Source organism: Pteropus alecto, unplaced genomic scaffold, assembly GCF_000325575.1.
Source record: "Pteropus alecto unplaced genomic scaffold, ASM32557v1 scaffold75, whole genome shotgun sequence".
In the NCBI taxonomy this organism is placed as follows: Eukaryota; Metazoa; Chordata; class Mammalia; order Chiroptera; family Pteropodidae; genus Pteropus; species Pteropus alecto.
The window spans coordinates 2,262,205-2,268,735 of NW_006440638.1; positions in this window are offsets into that span (position 1 = coordinate 2,262,205).

Genomic DNA, 6,531 nt, shown 5'->3' on the forward strand with positions numbered 1-6,531 from the left:
AGAATCCTTTCATAGGGGTCCCTAGTGAATCCCTTCCTACACACTTCAGTGTCCCATCCCATTAAAACTAGTTTGTCCTATCTTCTTAGGGACAAGCTCTCAGGCAGTGGTGCACAGCAAGCCTTTCTAACAAATGAGTCTGTGCTGATAAACCAATGGAAGAGAGATGGGGGGCTGACCCAGGTAAAATATTTTAACATTTTGACAGAAGTTTTCTAGAGCCAATAGCTCTTCACAGAGTGACTATGAGGAACACAACGAAGGAGGGAGCTGGGAATGAATCATTACTGAGCATCTTCTAAATTTCAGGCACTGTCATGTGCTTAGTGCTTAACATATGTTACCTCATTCGTTTCTAACACACTTGTGTATTATCTTTGTTTCACAGATCATAAAATAATATCAATGACAATAATAGCTACTATTTATTGCATGTTATGTTCCAATGTTATCTATAATTCTACTTTATCAATTATAATCATAATAACCTACAAGTTGGAGATTATGATTAAGAAAAGATAACTTTACCATCATGCTGCTAAAAAGAACAAATCTGTATGAAGAGAGACCCAGTTTGGAAGTCAGATTTGATATGAAACAGATCTTCATTTATAGGCTTGTGTAGGGACTAGCTGGAGAGATATTTGAGTTAAGGAGGGCCTCTTAGCATGTCTGACATTGAAAGGGGAGACAGAGTCAATAGGAATAGATCATGTATGGTATTGACCCTGAGCTCCCTACCTCAGGCCCTGGCATAGTAACCACCAACTTTAGTTAAGATCTCTAGTCAGGTCACTTGCTTAACAAGATCTAAAGGAGTTCTTTTCCCAGTACTGTATAAAGACAACAAGGAGGAATAATTAAGAACACAATGTGGAACACAGCTTTTATCCAGCTTATACATTGTAAAATAAATCCTCACAGATCCTAAACATACTAGATGCTCCTTATATTTTAACATCTGGTGTTAATTACTAGTTGGTAATATGTGGAGCTGGCTGGAATTAGGGGGTGGTTGTGGGTTCTATTAGTATTTTCTCCTTATGTTGTGCCAGTCCTGGGAGTTCTGTTGATCTGTGCTAACATCCTGTGGTAATTTTTGTCCCACATTTATCCATACCCATCTACTTCAGATGTGCAATCTTCTTTCTGAGTCAGAGTCAACGTCCAACACAATGACTGTGCTCCTTAGGTGAATATTATTTTTCTAAATTACAATTACAGTTAGATTTTGTTTCTTTGAAATTACACCCTGGTCCCCTCAATGGGAATTTTGAATATTCCTAATCTCTTCAGTCACACATTTACAATCTTTTGGTTTATTTCTACAGATGGTTGAACTCATGCATTGCATTTTATAGGTGGTGTCTCAGAGGGCAAATTTATTCCTGAATGGTTGCTGGGTATATGGTCACTTCCATGCTTTATTCACATCTCTGAGGACAGTCTCACCTTTGAGTGGGGCTGCCTACTCTCTTCATGGGAAATCCACCCATTAGCAATAGCAAGGATACCTGTGAAGGGGACAGAGAACATGTTTTCATCTTTCCCTCCAAATTCCTGAATGAGGAGGGGATTGTAAGTGTTGAAATTAGATTAGAACTATCAAAAACATATAAACTCAGCTTCTTCATAACTTGAGAAACTCAAGTCATGGTTCTCTTTGTTCTGCAACAATGTAAAATCCCCATGTTTTTCACTAATCTAGAATAGAAAAACAAACAATTTGAACATTTAGGTAAAAACTGATAATCACATTTCAGTCCCAGCATCAATATTGTCAATGTGGCCATGCTAACTCAGCTTTGCTTGGCTTAGAATCCATATTTCTTACTCTCCTTCAACCTATTGCTATTTCTGCTATAGTAGGTTTTCACTTCTTTCTTGTAATTGTGTTTAATTAATGATGATGTTAAACAATAATTTTCTTTTCCCCCTGACATTTGTCAGGAGTTGTGCATGTATTATGGCTTCTAGTCTCTCTCTCTGCTCCCTCCTCTCTCACCTGCCAGCTCTGCCATTACCTGTACCAGAATTCCTGTGAATGGCTGAACACGAGGAACATTGATGCACACCAATCATGTGCTCCCTCCCCTCCACCTGCCCCGCCAACATCTTAGTGCAAACTATTGTCCTGTCTACCAGGGCAACAATATTTGTTCAGAGACACTCAAGCCCAACTCCATCTTAACAGAGGGCTCTCTGGCATGTTATACCAGTTGTCCTACCTGCCCTCATCACTTGAACTTGACCTACTAATGTTGCCCTTTAGAGGATCAGCGCAGTGTGGTGGATGCATCAGTGGGCTAATTATATATGACAAAGAAAAAGTTTGCCCCATAGAGCAGGAACTCTTTTGAGGTTAAAGCCTCCGTAAGTGTTTGTGAATGTTGATGACTGGAGAGAAAGAGCTAATAATTCCCCTATCATTTTTGAGCTTCCTGAGAAAGCCAAGTCTAGTGAGTTTTGGAGGGAGGAACTGTCATTGTAATACATGTGATGGCTAGAGGTCATCTTAAATAGGCTTATGTGTTTTTGTTTTTTTTTTCTTTTTAATGTGGATGGGTCACAGTTTTTATGGCTCTAAATGTTTAATCTTTTTTATAACTGACTGGGCTTATTGGCACAGCTGGGTGTTGTAGACTGAAAATTATTAGGGGTAATTTTTTTTCTTTCCAATGGAAAGGCTCCTCTACTTCTTCCTAGGTTATCTGTAAAAAGTACTTAGTATTACCTGACTTGTGGTAGGTGAGTGACTGAATTGGATTTGTTTACAGGTTCTTGGCATGTGTTTCTCAAAATGTTAGCAAATAAAAACACCTAGAAGGTATCTGATATACCCATGGACCACCATTTTAATAGAAAAAAGTTGTAACAAAAATTTTAAAAAGTAAAATTAAAACTATTCAAAATATAAAACAATAGTTTTGTTCAAGAGACATGATATAGTTTGCCATCCTTTCCTAACATGTTCTCATACCTGTATACAGATTTGTACAATGAATCTGTTCAGTGGTGGAGACTTTGAGCCACAGACAAGTTTCCCTATCCAGTCTATTGCCTTTTATTTGTATTTCTCCTAAATTTGAAAATCCTAATTCATAATTATATCTTTAGTAATGAAAGATGTGAAAGGTGGCTCTTTCAGATAGTTCTAGATGTCTGCATAGAACACAAACCCCAAATTATAAAGTGTTCTCATTATTGTCTTGGTGCCCTTCAGCCCCTATATTAATGAGCATGTCTTGCAGCGAAAATATGAATGTTTGAACAAGTAAGATGATGCTGAATGTTTTTTTTTTTAATTTATCCTTTGGTTGTATTTATAAATTTTCTTCATTTTTTTTTTTGTGACATTTAGATATGGCTTTAATTACGCCCATTAATGAACTATGTATTTTTCCTTCTCAAAAGAGAAGAAAATTATTTTGGAAAATAGCTGCTGCCAGGGATGGGATTGTCTGCATCACAGTTTATTTCTTAAAAATCCTGATGTCTTATTTCCAACCTTAAAAAAATGTTATTTCAGCTTTGAAGTGATAGGTTCAGGCTGTTCAAGACACTGCAATTGTAACATGAGCAACACAGTTGAAATAATTAGTTATAGAAATGGTCTCTACTGGCATCCAAAGTCATGAAGTCCAAAAAATTTGTATCTATCACCCACTTAAAACACTGTGAGCCCTTTGCTCTTGACATTTAGAACATTTTGGTGAGTCAAAGCACAGAATCCTCACTGTTCATTCTTTTCAAGGCACCACAATTTGATTTGATATGCAATGTTTTAATGTTAAATCAAGATCATGGCTTAAAATGCTATCTATATGCCAATGATTCTCACTTATAGAAAATTCCAGGTCTAGCTTGCTTGTCCCAGAGGAGAATGGGAGGTGCAGCAGGGCTAGCACCAGTGGTTTTGCCCCCATGGGACCCAGCCTGGATCTCCAGACCCTCAAATGACTCACAGACACATAAGATAAATAAATGCTTACTGTTTGTGTTGCTGATATTTTGTAGTTATTTGTTATTCAGTAATAGCTGACCAAAATACCTTATTCCCAGCATTACCTCCCTAGAATCTATTTGCGACATGGCAGCTGGAGTGATCTTTTTAGAAGTCGGATTTTGTCAGTTATTCGTTGCCCCTGCAATTGACTACAAATGATTCTCCTTTCACTTAGAGTAAAACCAAAGTCTTAATAAGAATTCACGTGGATTGGATTAAACATGGTGGCATGAGAGATGTTTCCAGATCTCTCCTCTTGAAACAACAATAAGTTGAACACCTAAAACACAACAAAACACACCCAAACTGCACATCAGTGTGTCTGAGCATGGGATCTGAGCATAAGAGCTACCACAAGTCAGAACCCCGGGTATCGGGCGGTGGACTGAGATGAACAAAGAAGCTGCCTCTCACAGCCGGAGCTCCCTGTAGGAGAAGGGGGAGAGGAGAAAGAGTGGCGAGTTCCCTGAACAGCCCTGCCTGAGAGTGCTGTGAGCTCCACGTGGCCAGTGGCAGTGCCCGATTATCAGGGCAGAAGGCAGAGCAACAAGTAGAAAAGTGGGGACAGCAGAGAAACAACAGTTGATTTTTACCAGCTGTGGTTGCAAAACTAAGGCTGAGCTGTAGCCTCCAACCCCTAACCCAGAGGGCCCCTTCCTTCATACCCTCTGAGAACACTGCGGAGCCCCAGGGGAATCTGAGCAAGCACTGCCGAAACTGTCACTAACACTGACAGGAACTGAGATTGAGGGTAGTGAACATGATTAAACATCTATAAGGGAAAAAAGACATTATTAAGACTTTATATAAAACAGAGAACCAAGAGGCTTAGATACCACCTACTGGAAACCAAAAGAAAAACACCTTATTTGCAACAGTCTAGGGACCATCATATAATAATACTTCTTTCTGGAAAAAAAAAAAAGCAGAACACACTTCCATTAATGCCCAGGTGGAGAAATAGTCCATTAAACACCATGAACAATCAAGGTGACAAGGCATCTCAGAAAGAAAGAGAAAAATCTCCAGAAAATAAGCTTACAGACATACAGATATGTGACTTAAATAATAGAGAATTCAGGATGGTACTTCTAAAAAAACTCAATGAGATCTGAAATGAATCATTTCAACGATTTCAGGAATTGAAAAAACGACTAGATGAGCAGAATGAGTTCTTTAGCAAGGAGATTGAAACCCTCAAAGAGAACCAAATAGAACTTCAGGAGATAAAGAACACACTGCAAGAGTTAAAAAATGAAATAACAAGCTTGGGAAATAGAGTATGCCAAATGGAGGAAAGGATCAGTGATATCGAAGACAGAAATCTAGAAATAAATCAGAAGGAAGAAGAGAGAAACCGAAGAATGAAAAATAATGAAAGAGAAATACAAGAACTAGCTGATACTATCAGGAGAGGAAACATAAGAATAATGAGCATTCTTGAAGGGGAGGAAAAAGAATAGGGATTAGAAAGCATTTTCAGACAAATAGTTGACAAGAATTTTCCAAATCTAAGGAATGAACTGGAGCTTGGAATTCAAGAAGTCAACAGGACACCCAATTATCTTAAACCTATAAAGGAAAACCCATTAGATTATCATCAGACTTCTCAGCACAAACTTTACAAGCCAGAAAGGAGTGGAATCAAATATTCAAACTATTAAATGAAAGGAACCAGCCAAGAATAATGTAGCCAGCTAAGCTCTCCTTTAGATATGAAGGAGAAATAAAGATCTTTCCAGATATACAAAAATTGAGGGAATTCTCCACTACGAGGATTGCACTACAGGAAATACTGAAAAGGGTCAGCTAACCTAAAACAAAATGACAAAAAAAAAAAAATGCATACTTAGGAGTAAGGTGGCTAGCAGGCTGATAAAAGCAGAGGAGTACAACCCTACAAACAGCACATTATAAGCTTAAAAGAAGAGATTTGCTATAGCAAGATAATAATGAATATTCAGCATACATAGGGACAAAATGAGATAGTAATGAGATAGTAATGAACATTCAGCATACATAGGGACAAATGAGATAGTAATGAACATTCAGCATACATAGGGACAAAATGAGACAACAATGGCTGAAAGGGAGAGGAGTCAAAGATCCAAATTCACAAAGGGGAATGGAGATAAGCCACGCACAGAAGAAAAGGGACAACTGTATATATACAACTATCCTTTTTCATATTTGTAATGTTAACCACGGGCCAAAGACTTAGCACTGAAGTATATAACATAAAACAAGAAGGACCAGAGGGAAAACACACAAAAGCCAACCAAAATAATGGAAACAGAAACACAAGGACAAAGAAGCAATGGAAACACCGAGCTACCAGAAAGCAAAAGATAAAATGGCTATAAGAAGACCTCATATTTCGATAATCACCCTAAATGTAAATGGACTGAACTCACAAGTAAAAAGGCACAGAGTTGCAGAATGGATCAAAAACAAAACCCAACCATATGCTGCCTCCAGGAGACACATCTCAGCTCCAAAGACAAATATAGACTCAAAATGAAAGA